Here is a 15,095-nt window from a genome sequence, read left to right on the forward strand (position 1 = left end):
GATGCCCAGTGCATCATGGGGCCTCTGGGGGTGTCCCTAGCCTGCATCATCATAGGGGCAAGCTAGGGTCACCCAATCTGAGCCTCCCACCCTAAAAAAAATAATAATAATAATAATAAAATACCCCATTTGTCTGATCATGTCAATATTTGTAAATATTGACTATGATCAGTGTGGATCTCCCTCCCTCTCCTCACTTGCCATTTTGTTGGAGAGAGAGAGAGAGACCTGTATTTAGCAGAGAGAGAGATTTATTTCTTTTATTTGTTAAAAAATATAGAACCAAAGGCTCTTTTCAGAGCCATTAACCCCTAGCTTGCCAGTGATCACTATATATCACTGGCAGTAGCATAGGTGCACTTTTTTTTTGCTGCATTTTGCTGTCTGTGCATTTTTTTAGGGGTTAATTTTGTTGTTGTAATTTTTTAAAAACCCAAAGGCTCTTTTCAGAAACATTTAGTTAATTTAATTTAATTTTCAGAGCCATTAACCCCTAGCTTGCCAGTGATCGCTATAAATCACTGGCAGTTGCATAGCTATACTTTTTTGCTGTCTGTGCATTTTTTAGGGGTTAATTTTGTTGTTGTAATTTTTTAAAAACCCAAAGGCTCTTTTCAGAAACATTTAGTTAATTTAATTTAATTTTCAGAGCCATTAACCCCTAGCTTGCCAGTGATTGCTATAAATCACTGGCAGTTGCATAGCTGTACTTTTTTGCTGTCTGTGCATTTTTTAGGGGTTAATTTTGTTGTTGTAATTTTTTAAAAACCCAAAGGCTCTTTTCAGAAACATTTAGTTAATTTAATTTAATTTTCAGAGCCATTAACCCCTAGCTTGCCAGTGATCGCTATAAATCACTGGCAGTTGCATAGCTGTACTTTTTTGCTGTCTGTGCATTTTTTTAGGGGTTAATTTTGTTGTTGTAATTTTTTAAAAACCCAAAGGCTCTTTTCAGAAACATTTAGTTAATTTAATTTAATTTAATTTTCAGAGCCATTAACCCCTAGCTTGCCAGTGATCACTATAAATCACTGGCAGTAGCATAGCTGTACTTTTTTGCTAGTTAATTTAGTTAATTAATTTAGTTAATTTAATTTAATTTTCAGAGCCATTAACCCCTAGCTTGCCAGTGATCGCTATAAATCACTGGCAGTTGCATAGCTGTACTTTTTTGCTGTCTGTGCATTTTTTTAGGGGTTAATTTTGTTGTTGTAATTTTTTAAAAACCCAAAGGCTCTTTTCAGAAACATTTAGTTAATTTAATTTAATTTTCAGAGCCATTAACCACTAGCTTGCCAGTGATCGCTATAAATCACTGGCAGTAGCATAGCTGTACTTTTTTGCTAGTTAATTTAGTTAATTTTTTTTTTTTTAGTAATTGTTTTCTGTGACAGATACAAAAATGTCACAGAAAAGATATAGTGCTGAGGAGGCGTATGCCATCCTTGCGTCAGAGTCAGATGCCTCTATTTCTGACTCAGACCCCAATTTTGACCCTGCCATGTGCTCAGATACATCACTAGATGCAGTCTCAACTGATAGTGATGTATCTGTGGCTGCTAGCCCCCCTGCCAGCCCCCCTGCTACCCCCCCTGCCAGCCCCCCTGCTAGCCCCCCTGCCAGAAGGAGGCGTGTTGCTGCCATTGCTGCTGAAGAGTGGGTAACGCCTCATCTCCAGAGGCCAGATATCCCACCCTTCACAGCAAATGCTGGCATAAATATAGATGTGGCAGGTTTTAGCCCCCAGCAGTTTCTGGAAGTGTTTCTGGGCGATGATATATTGGGGAACATTGTCGCCCAAACTAATTTATATGCCCATCAGTTCCGTGCTGGAAAGCCTGGAACATATTTGGCAAAGCAGCAATGAGCCCCCATCAATGTGCCAGAATTCAAAAAATTCTGGGCATTGACTATGCTGATGGGCATCATAAAGAAACCCTCCATTCGCTCCTACTGGAGTAGTAGCCCCATCTGCTCTACCCCCATTTTCTCCCAGACTATGTCGAGGAAGAGGTATGAAATGATTCTGCATTTCATGCACTTCAGCGACAACAGCCTGTGTCCCCTAGGGAGCATCCCCAATTTGACAGGCTGTATAAAATCCGCCCCCTGATAACCCACTTTTCTGCCAGGTTTGCAGAGGCTTATACACCTGGAAGGAATATATGCGTTGATGAATCCCTAATGAAGTATAAGGGAAGGCTGGGATTCAAGCAGTATATTCCTTCCAAACGCTCCAGATATGGGGTAAAGGTGTATAAGCTCTGTGACAGCGAGACTGGGTATACTCAGGCCTTCCGGGTGTATGAGGGAAAGGATAGCCACCTTGACCCTCCAGGTTGCCCAGAACATATGGGAACCACTGGCAAGATTGTCTGGGACCTGATATTACCCCTAATGAACAAAGGGTATCACTTGTACTTAGACAATTTTTATACAAGTGTCCTTTTGTTCAAGCTACTGTATTGCTTTGATACAGTAGCTTGCGGTACAATTAAAAAGAACCGCACAGGTTTCCCAGGACAACTTGTACGCACCCGGCTACGAAGGGGGGAGACCTCAGCTCTGCGCCAAGAGGAGCTGTTGGCACTTAAGTACAGAGACAAGAAGGATGTATACCTTCTTACCACCATCCACACAGAGAGGACGGTGGCGGTTTCTGTACGTGGCAAAGCTGAGATCATAAGGAAGCCAGTGTGCATCAAGTCTTATAACCGGCATATGGGTGGGGTTGATCTGGCTGATCAGCTGCTGCAGCCCTACCTAATTATGCGGAAGACAAGGGCCTGGTACAAAAAGGTTGCAATTTATCTAATGCAGATTGCAACCCACAACGCTTTTTTGTTGTTCAAAAAAGCAAACCCCAGAGTTAAAAAAAACTTTTTTACAGTTTCAGCTCCAGATTATTACTGGGATTTTGTACCATGATGCACCTGCTCCCCGGGCGGTGATGGGAGAGAGCAGAGTTGGGGCTACTCATTTTATTTTTAAAATCCCCCCTACTGCCGCAAAGCAGAAACCACAAAAAAAATGCAGAGTCTGTACCAAGAGGGGGAAGAGAAGGGACACCATATATCACTGTCCTGATTGCCCTGGACAGCCTGCACTCTGCATTGGGGACTGCTTCAAGCGGTACCATACAATGGTCAATTTTTAAAAAAATAAATACATTTGGTGTTTTATATATATATATATATATATATATATATTTTTTTTTTTTTTTTTTTTGGTTATGTTTATTGTTAGATGGGTTTTTGTTTTTTTTACTTTTACTGTGCTAGATTTTTACATTTCACTACTCTATTTTTTTCTAAAATTGGGCCTGTTATTTTTTTTTTAACCAAAACCCCTGTCAAACCTATGCATGGGGGACATAGGTGTTCTCAGGGTGCCTTGCAAAAAACAACCTGAAGTATGTTTTTGTAATAACTTACAACAGTCTCTCCTAAATTATAGTCAAAAAGCAATATGTCTGTAAAAATGAAAATTGAAAAATTACCACCATACACTTTCTCCAATTTTTTGGGCTAAAACGGTTGCTTCAAAGGCATCAAAGCACACCATATACAATACCTTGGGGTGTCAACATTTAAAAATATACACTTTCATGGCAATAAATAAAAGTGGGGTATGCGATAGGCCACAAACTAAAGATAGGCCTATCAGAAGAAATACTCTCATTGTTAATAACTAAAATCACAAGTCATAAATTTGTAACATAACCTTCCCAAAATCCTGGCAAACCTATGCATGGTGGGCATAGGTGTACTCAGGGTGCCTTGCAGAAAACAACCTGAAGTATTCTTTTGCAATAACTTACAACAGTCTCTCCTAAATCATAGTCAAAAAGCAATGTGTCTGTAAAAATGAAAATTGAAAAATAACCACCATACACTTTCTCCAATTTTTTGGGCTAAAACGGTTGCTTCAAAGACATCAAAGCACACCATATACAATACCTTGGGGTGTCAACATTTAAAAAATATACACTTTCATGGCAATAAATAAAAGTGGGGTATGCAATAGGCCACAAACTAAAGATAGGCCTATCAGAAGAAATACTCTCTTTGTTAATAACTAAAATCACAAGTCATAAAATTGTAACATAACTTTCCCAAAATCCTGGCAAACCTATGCATGGGGGGCATAGGTGTACTTAGGGTGCCTTGCAGAAAACAACCTGAAGTATTCTTTTGCAATAACTTGCAACAGTCTCTCCTAAATCATAGTCAAAAAGCAATGTGTCTGTAAAAATGAAAATTGAAAAATAACCACCATACACTTTCTCCAATTTTTTGGGCTAAAACGGTTGCTTCAAAGGCATCAAAGCACACCATATACAATACCTTGGGTTGTCAACTTTTCAAATATATGCACATTCATGGAAAACAAATAAATTGGGGTATGTTAAAAGACCCCCCAAAAAGACGATAGGCAAAGAAAATATGTTAAATGTGAAAAAAAATCACAAACGCATGTCAGACATTTGGCATTGCACCCCCCCAAACAAGCCACCAAACCTATGCATAGGTCGTATCATTGAACTCAGGAGATGTTGGTGACCACATATTGGTGTCTTCTTTGGTAGTAACACATAACAGGAGCTGTGAATCCATGTCTAAAGTACAATGTATGTGAACAATAACACAAAAATATGAATGCCCAATAGTTTGACAAAAACTAGTGGTTAAATTAGTGCATGGAAAGTGTTAAAATACCTGCATTTGAAATACCCTAGGAAGTCTACTTTTCAAAAATATATGGTTTGATTGAGGTAAATTACATTGGCCGGCTTCAGAAATGTCTTAAATAGGACATGGGTGCATGGGATGTGAAAATTCAAAGTGGAAAAAATGGAATGGGCTTCCTAAAAATAAGGCCATTTAGCCCCCAGAGAACCCGACACACCTATACATAGGTGGTATCACTGTACTCAGGAGATGTTGTTGAACACATATTGAGGTGGTTTTTGGCAGTAACACATAACAGGAACTGAAAATCCATGCCTAAAGTACAATGTGTGTGAAAAATAACACATAAAAATGACTACCCAAAAGTTTGACAAAGACTGGTGGTTGAATTAGTGCATGGAAAGTGTTAAAATATCAGCATTTGAAAAACCCTAGGGTGTCTACTTTTCAAAAATATATGGTTTGATGGGGGTAAATTCCATTGGCCAGCTTCAGAAATGTCCCAAATAGGACATGGGTGCATGATGACCGATGTGAAAATTCCAAGTTGAAAAACTGGAATGCGCTACCTAAAAATAAGGCCATTTAGCCCCCAGAGAACCCGACACACCTATACATAGGTGGTATCACTATACTCAGGAGATGTTGTTGAACACATATTGAGGTGGTTTTTGGCAGTAACACATAACAGGAACTGAAAATCCATGCCTAAAGTACAATGTGTGTGAAAAATAACACAAAAAAATGACTACCCAAAAGTTTGACAAAGACTGGTGGTTGAATTAGTGCATGGAAAGTGTTAAAATATCAGAATTTGAAAAACCCTAGGGTGTCTACTTTTCAAAAATATATGGTTTGATGGGGGTAAATTCCATTGGCCAGCTTCAGAAATGTCCCAAATAGGACATGGGTGCATGATGACCGATGTGAAAATTCCAAGTTGAAAAACTGGAATGCGCTACCTAAAAATAAGGCCATTTAGCCCCCAGAGAACCCGACACACCTATACATAGGTGGTATCACTGTACTCAGGAGATGTTGTTGAACACATATTGAGGTGGTTTTTGGCAGTAACACATAACAGGAACTGAAAATCCATGCCTAAAGTACAATGTGTGTGAAAAATAACACATAAAAATGACTACCCAAAAGTTTGACAAAGACTGGTGGTTGAATTAGTGCATGGAAAGTGTTAAAATATCAGCATTTGAAAAACCCTAGGGTGTCTACTTTTCAAAAATATATGGTTTGATGGGGGTAAATTCCATTGGCCAGCTTCAGAAATGTCCCAAATAGGACATGGGTGCATGATGACCGATGTGAAAATTCCAAGTTGAAAAACTGGAATGCGCTACCTAAAAATAAGGCCATTTAGCCCCCAGAGAACCCGACACACCTATACATAGATGGTATCACTGTACTCAGGAGATGTTGTTGAACACATATTGAGGTGGTTTTTGGCAGTAACACATAACAGGAACTGAAAATCCATGCCTAAATTACAATGTGTGTGAAAAATAACACAAAAAAATGACTACCCAAAAGTTTGACAGACTAGTGGTTGAATTAGTGCATGGAAAGTGTTAAAATACCAACATTTGAAATACCCTAGGGTGTCTACTTTTCAAAAATATATGGTTTGATGGGGGTAAATTCCATTGGCCAGCTTCAGAAATGTCCCAAATAGGACATGGGTGCATGATGACCGATGTGAAAATTCCAAGTTGAAAAACTGGAATGCGCTACCTAAAAATAAGGCCATTTAGCCCCCAGAGAACCCGACACACCTATACATAGGTGGTATCACTGTACTTGGGAGATGTTGTTGAACACATATTGAGGTGGTTTTTGGCAGTAACACATAACAGGAACTGAAAATACATGCCTAAAGTACAATGTGTGTGAAAAATTACACAAAAAAATGACTACCCAAAGGTTTGACAAAGACTAGTGGTTGAATTAGTGCATGGAAAGTGTTAAAATACCAGCATTTGAAATACCCTAGGGTGTCTACTTTTCAAAAATATATGGTTTGATGGGGGTAAACTCCATTGGCCAGCTTCAGAAATGTCCCAAATAGGACATGGGTGCATGATGACCAATGTGAAAATTCCAAGTTGAAAAACTGGAATGTGCTACCTAAGAATAAGGCCATTTAGCCCCCAGAGAACCCGACACACCTATACATAGGTAGTATCACTGTACTCAGGAGATATTGTTGAACACATATTGAGGTGGTTTTTGGCAGTAACACATAACAGGAACTGAAAATCCATGCCTAAAGTACAATGTGTGTGAAAAATAACACAAAAAAATGACTACACAAAAGTTTGACAAAGACTAGTGGTTGAATTAGTGCATGGAAAGTGTTAAAATACCAGCATTTGAAATACCCTAGGGTGTCTACTTTTCAAAAATATATGGTTTGATGGGGGTAAATTCCATTGGCCAGCTTCAGAAATGTCCCAAATAGGACATGGGTGCATGATGACCGATGTGAAAATTCCAAGTTGAAAAACTGGAATGCGCTACCTAAAAATAAGGCCATTTAGCCCCCAGAGAACCCGACACACCTATACATAGGTGGTATCACTGTACTCAGGAGATATTGTTGAACACATATTGAGGTGGTTTTTGGCAGTAACACATAACAGGAACTGAAAATCCATGCCTAAAGTACAATGTGTGTGAAAAATAACACAAAAAAATGACTACCCAAAAGTTTGACAAAGACTAGTGGTTGAATTAGTGCATGGAAAGTGTTAAAATACCAGCATTTGAAATACCCTAGGGTGTCTACTTTTCAAAAACATATGGTTTGATGGGGGTAAATTCCATTGGCCAGCTTCAGAAATGTCCCAAATAGGACATGGGTGCATGATGACCGATGTGAAAATTCCAAGTTGAAAAACTGGAATGCGCTACCTAAAAATAAGGCCATTTAGCCCCCAGAGAACCCGACACACCTATACATAGGTGGTATCACTGTACTTGGGAGATGTTGTTGAACACATATTGAGGTGGTTTTTGGCAGTAACACATAACAGGAACTGAAAATCCATGCCTAAATTACAATGTGTGTGAAAAATAACACAAAAAAATGACTACCCAAAAGTTTGACAGACTAGTGGTTGAATTAGTGCATGGAAAGTGTTAAAATACCAACATTTGAAATACCCTAGGGTGTCTACTTTTCAAAAATATATGGTTTGATGGGGGTAAATTCCATTGGCCAGCTTCAGAAATGTCCCAAATAGGACATGGGTGCATGATGACCGATGTGAAAATTCCAAGTTGAAAAACTGGAATGCGCTACCTAAAAATAAGGCCATTTAGCCCCCAGAGAACCCGACACACCTATACATAGGTGGTATCACTGTACTTGGGAGATGTTGTTGAACACATATTGAGGTGGTTTTTGGCAGTAACACATAACAGGAACTGAAAATCCATGCCTAAAGTACAATGTGTGTGAAAAATTACACAAAAAAATGACTACCCAAAGGTTTGACAAAGACTAGTGGTTGAATTAGTGCATGGAAAGTGTTAAAATACCAGCATTTGAAATACCCTAGGGTGTCTACTTTTCAAAAATATATGGTTTGATGGGGGTAAACTCCATTGGCCAGCTTCAGAAATGTCCCAAATAGGACATGGGTGCATGATGACCAATGTGAAAATTCCAAGTTGAAAAACTGGAATGTGCTACCTAAGAATAAGGCCATTTAGCCCCCAGAGAACCCGACACACCTATACATAGGTAGTATCACTGTACTCAGGAGATATTGTTGAACACATATTGAGGTGGTTTTTGGCAGTAACACATAACAGGAACTGAAAATCCATGCCTAAAGTACAATGTGTGTGAAAAATAACACAAAAAAATGACTACACAAAAGTTTGACAAAGACTAGTGGTTGAATTAGTGCATGGAAAGTGTTAAAATACCAGCATTTGAAATACCCTAGGGTGTCTACTTTTCAAAAATATATGGTTTGATGGGGGTAAATTCCATTGGCCAGCTTCAGAAATGTCCCAAATAGGACATGGGTGCATGATGACCGATGTGAAAATTCCAAGTTGAAAAACTGGAATGGGCTACCTAAAAATAAGGCCATTTAGCCCCCAGAGAACCCGACACACCTATACATAGGTGGTATCACTGTACTCAGGAGATATTGTTGAACACATATTGAGGTGGTTTTTGGCAGTAACACATAACAGGAACTGAAAATCCATGCCTAAAGTACAATGTGTGTGAAAAATAACACAAAAAAATGACTACCCAAAAGTTTGACAAAGACTAGTGGTTGAATTAGTGCATGGAAAGTGTTAAAATACCAGCATTTGAAATACCCTAGGGTGTCTACTTTTCAAAAACATATGGTTTGATGGGGGTAAATTCCATTGGCCAGCTTCAGAAATGTCCCAAATAGGACATGGGTGCATGATGACCGATGTGAAAATTCCAAGTTGAAAAACTGGAATGCGCTCTCTAAAAATAAGGGCTTTTAGCCCACAGAGAACCCGACACACCTATACATGGGTGGTATCACTGTACCCAGGAGATGCTACTGAAGACATATTAGGGTGTTATTCGGCAGTAACCCTTACCATTTTATCAGTAAATGTATTCTTAAATTGCTATTTGTCAAAAAATCTAATTATTTTTTTTCCCCCCCCAAACTTTGGCATAGATTGGTGGTAAAATGGTTGCATGAAAAAAGTCAAAATACCCCAAGTTTAATACCTTAGGTTGTCTTCTTTTAAAAAATATATACATTTGAAGGGTTATTCAGGGATTCTTGACAGATATTGGTGTTACAATGTAACTATCGCCAATTTTGAAAAAACATGGTTTTGAAATAGCAAAGTGCTACTTGTACTTATTGCCCTATAACTTGCAAAAAAAGCAAAGAACATGTAAACATTGGGTATTTCTAAACTCAAGACAAAATTTAGAAACTGTTTAGCATTGGTATTTTATGGTGGTTGTAGATGTGTTAGAGATTTTGGGGCTCAAAGTTAGAAAAAGTGTGTTTTTTTTTCATTTTTTCCTAATATTTTATAATTTTTTTATAGTAAATTATAAGATATGATGAAAATAATGGTATCTTTAGAAAGTCCATTTAATGGCGAGAAAAACAGTATATAATATGTGTGGGTACAGTAAATGAGTAAGAGGAAAATAACAGTTAAACACAAACATCGCAGAAATGCAAAAATAGCCTTGGTCCCAGATGGTCAACAAATTGAAAAGTGGCCTGGTCACTAAGGGGTTAAAACTGCATGCTCAATCTGAATCATGAAAGTGTTTAATAGATACTTTGAAAATCATTTGAAAGAGATGACTCCCCACTTTTGAATAAGGTGTCACAGTCTCCATTTGCAGGTTATTGCATCCCCCCCCCCCCCTCAACGTATCCCAGAGGCTATGAGGTACAGAAAGGTATGGGGAATATGGCTTACTGCTGACAGAATTGTGACAGGAGGGTTTTGGCTCTGGTGACAGAGGGCATTATTATTATTATTATTATTATCAGGTATTTGTAGAGCGCCAACAAGTTCCGCAGCGCTGTGGACATAGGTGGTATATAAAAACAATTACAGGGATCAAATGGGGAGAGAGGGTCCTGCCGAGAGTTGCACTGTTGTAGTCAGCTCTTATGAAGGTGAACTACAAACAGCTGGGCCCATAGGCTTACATGCAATGGGGTTTTAGGGGATAGCAGTGGAGATAGGAAGGTTAGTATAGGTTGTAAGGGTCCCTGAATTGTAGATTCTTCAGGGAGCACTTGAAGCTTTTAAAACTAGGGGAGATCTTGTGGAGCGAGGCAGAGAGTTCCATAAAATGGGAACCAGTCTGGAGAAATCTTGTAGACGGGAATGTGAGGATGTAACAAGAGAGGAGGAGAGTAGGAGATCATGAGCGGAGCAAAGGGGTTGGGAGGGAGAGTATCTGGAGACAAGGTCTGAGATTTAGGGGGGAGCAGTGCAAATGAGGGCTTTGTGTGTCAGAGTGAGAATTTTGTGTTTAATCCTGGAGGCAAGAGGAAGCCAGTGAAGGGATTGGCAGAGAGGTGCAGCAGATGAAGAGCAACGTGCAAGGAAGATGAGCCTGGCAGAGGCATTAATTACGGATTGTAAAGGAGCTAGGCGGCAGCTAGGCAGACCAGAGAGGATAGAGTTGCTGTAGTCGAGGCGGGAAAGGATGAGAGAGTGGATTAAAATCTTTGTTGTGTCTTGTGTAAGGAAATGTCTGATTTTAGCGATGTTTTTAAGGGGGAAGCGGCAGGCTTTAGCCAAGGGCTGAATGTGAGGGGTGAAAGAAAGATCTGAGTCAAGTGTGACCCCAAGACATCTGACATGTGAGGTTGGGGTAATGATGGAGTTATCAACAGTTATAGAGACATGGGAGGGGTGGAGATTTTGGAAGAAGGAGGGAAAATAAGGAGCTCAGGTTTGGAGAGATTTAGCTTGAGGTAGTGAGAGGACATCGAAGATGAGATATGAGAGAGACAGTTAGTGACACGGGTTAGCAAGGAAGGAGATAGTTCTGGTGCAGAGAGGTAGCAATTATAAACTAATATTTTAATATATTTCACTTCCACCCTCATTGGGCTGCTGCTGATTCTTGTTTACATAGCTTTTTTTTAGATAATACAAAATTATTCAAAATAAAGGTAAATGAACTATTTGTGAACAAATGAATACACTCCATCATGTAAAATAAATCATTGAGAACATATATAAAGGCAGAAAATGTAAAAGTATACACTGTCCATTTAATTTGCATAACAACTGAATATAAGAGAATGGACAGTCAGAAAGGCTACTCATGCACCTACCTGTAATCATGGGTGTTGCCATTATGGAACCTAGGTTACACTGCAGGTATCTGAGAGAAAATTGCTGCACATGTGCAAACATATCAGCACTGCATTGCAGTGAAAGACAGATCTCAACATGGCGTCATCCATGACTAGAGGGAAAAGGGGAATAACCTCAATACTATACCTATAACAAATATTTAGGCCTAGATTATGAGAGGAGCGCAATATTGTGCTTATGCTAGCATGATATTGCCGCTCCACTCAGTAATACCAGAGCATGTAAATGTGTGCTGGTATTGCAAGTGAGGCACAATGCGAACGTGACCTCATGTTCACATTGCCTGGTAGTCTTGCACTCACAAGAGTGCGCTTTCATAGGCTCCAATGGGCCCCTTGTTTTCAGGCCGTCAAACACGGCAAACCACCTAGTGCAGCATAGAGGGCAATTCACGCAGCGTTGGACTGCAAAATAAAAATATATATGTATATGAATATATACATATATATTCAAAGTGAAAACACAGTCTTCCATAGTTGTCAATGTAAAGGCACTTTCAGTGCGGTTTTTACCTAACATTCCACATGTCCTCACTTTAACCCTTTATAACTGCTTTGTGCAGTTTTCTTTCCAATGGCATCGAGAGCCCACAAAACCATTCTAATTACTAGTGGGAATTTAACTCCTGGCCACCAGGAGGAGGCAAAGAACACCCCAGCAAAGCTACAAGTATCCCTCCCACTTCCAAAAATCCCCATTCATTCTTTGCCTTAGTATATCTAGGAGGTGTGCGAAGATGGTGCTCTGAAGAAAATTAGTTTTATCCTTTAATGGGTAGTTTCCATGTAATCCTCTTAAGTAAGAGTTGTGGTGGCTATTAGCAGTTGGAGGTCGGCAGGGTAGTCCTTGTTTTTCCTCCAAATATTTATGCAAACCCCTATATGGAAAACCAGGGTTGGTTACTCTGCTTTTCCTGTTTCTCCAGGTCCCTGTCAGAAGTTGTCTGGATCTGTCAGACCTGGGATGCTGTGCCTGCCCTACAGCTGAAGCTCCATAGGTAAGTGCTTATTTTCCTGCTTGGGTGAGAAGCCTGAAGCACTCTGGGAGTTAATACCTCTTTTATGTATTTATAGAGCAAGGGGACATTATTTAAATCTCTTCATTTTTGGGATTATTCATTTTTGGGCAGTAAAACAGGGCACTGGTGATGAAACGATGGATTTTATGTTAGCTGTTTATCGTTTCTGAGACTGAGGCTGTCAGGCACCTCGAGGCTTTAGATTTATTCTAAATTTATTTTTGGGCATGAATCATGGTGCTTAGTTCACTGTAAGGATTTTTGTGCCTTTACTGTCTTATTTGTATAGTGCAGTGTATTTTTGCACGTTTTTTAGTTGTGAAGCTGACTTCATGGAGATTGAACGCCTAGTCTTGTCTATACAAGGTTTTATTGAAAAGGTTATTGACACTTTGATCCAGGCTCGTAAGCTGGTAACTCACAAAATATCTCATAGGGTTTGGCGCACATATTTATACTGGTGTGAATCTCTGGGTTTTCGTTGGCACAAGGTGAGAGTTCCCTAAATTTTGTCTTTTCTCCAGGAGGGTCTGGAGAAGGGTTTGTCAGTTAGTTCTCTGAATGGTAAGATCTCTTTTGGTTCTTTTGCATAAACGCTTGGCCGACTTACCTGATGTTCGTGCTTTTGTTCAGAAAAGGCCTGTGTTTAAACCTGTTACTCCCCCTTGGAGTCTTAATCTTGTTCTTAAGGTTTTGCAGCAGGCTCCGTTTGAACCTATGCATGCTGTTGATATTAAACTGTTGTCTTGGAATGTTTTGTCCTTCTTGGCTATTTCTTCTGCTCGTAGAGTCTCAGAACTTTTGGCTCCGCAATGTGATCCCCCTTATCTTATTTTTCCATGCGGATAAGGCGGTCCTTCATACCAAATTGGGATTTCTTTCTAAGGTGGTTTCGGACTGAAATATCAATCAGGAAATCGTTGTGTCCTAATCCTTCTTCTCAAAAGGAGCGTGTGCTACATAACCTGGATATGGTTCATGCCTTAAAACTCTATCTCCAGGCTGCTAAGGATTTTTGTCAATCTTCTGCCTTTTTTTTGTGTTTGCTGGTAAACGTAAGGGTCAAAAGGCCATGTTAACTACTCTTTATTTTTGGTTGAGGAGTGTCATACGATTGGCTTATGAGACAGCTGGACAACAGCCTCCTGAGAGGATTACGGCTCATTCAACTCGGGCTGTTTCTTCTTCCTGGGCCCTTAAGAAGGAGGCATCCGTGGAGCAAATTTGCAAGGCCGACACTTGGTCCTCGTTACATACGTTTTCAAAATGTTCAAAATTTTATGTTTTTGCCTCAGCTGAGGCTTCTTTTGGGAGAAGAGTTCTTCAAGCGGTGGTGCCATCAGTTTAGGTCCACCTGTCTTGTTTCTCCCTCCCTTTCCAATCTGTGTCCTCTAGCTTGGGTATTGGTTTCCACTATTAATTAGAATGGATTTGTGGACTCACCATGCCATTGGAAAGAAAACTAAATTTATGCTTACCTGATAAATTATTTTCTTTCCTGGCATGGAGAGTCCACGACCCACCCTTGTCTAAATTCAAAACTTCTTATTATCTTCTAATCTCCAGACACCTCTAGACCCGGGGTGTTTCTAGCCGTATTTTTTTTTTTTCCGTATTCCCTTGGCTGAATGACTGGGGATTTTGGGAAGTGGGATGGATACTTGTAGCTTTGCTGGGGTGTTCTAGTAATTAGGATGGATTTGTGGACTCTCCATGGCAGGAAAGAATATAATTTATCAGGTAAGCATAATTTTTTTTTAAAATAAAAATAAAGATGTTCATATATTATTATTCTTTTTGCACAGTACTGTCCTCTTTATTTTGGGGGCAATCGGGGCACATTTTTTCATTAACCAGAGGTCTGATCCCTGGTTAATTGCGCAAAGCGCCAAGTGAAACCACAACCTCACAGGAGCATTAACCAGCCACTTGTAATGGCTTGTTATTTAACATGCACATTAAAATAGAGCTCCACTCGTAATCTAGTCCTCTGTCCCTCTGTTTGAAACATTTGCTGATGGTCTGTGTGCCTCCTCAGTAAGTCATGATGTTGCAAATAAAACAAATTCCATGACAGTAATAAAAGTTTTATGTAGAAAAATCAATCAGCAATTGGCTAGCTACACCCAACAATTGATGCATCTACAAGAGGAAGTTTCATTGAATATTCCCTCTTTTTATACAGGCCAACATATCTCCTGTATGTTCATATATAATTTGTGATTTAAAGGAGACAAATAAAAATTGTTGTGCTAAAAAATATATATTTTTTGTGAAGTGCTAAATGTGTATAATGGTGTTACTAAGGACATGTCAGTTTATCTAGAAATAACAATAAATGCCACAAACTAAAATCATACATACATTGTAAATTGGACTCACTAGTGACCTTTTTTCTGTAGGGATAACTTTTTATGAATTTTGAAAATGGATTCAGTCACATATCATATAATATAAAAGGCCAAGTGTGTTTGTCCGAAGCTGTCATGCGCAGT

This window comes from Bombina bombina, chromosome 2 (genome assembly GCF_027579735.1).
Source record: "Bombina bombina isolate aBomBom1 chromosome 2, aBomBom1.pri, whole genome shotgun sequence".
NCBI classification, from domain to species: domain Eukaryota; kingdom Metazoa; phylum Chordata; class Amphibia; order Anura; family Bombinatoridae; genus Bombina; species Bombina bombina.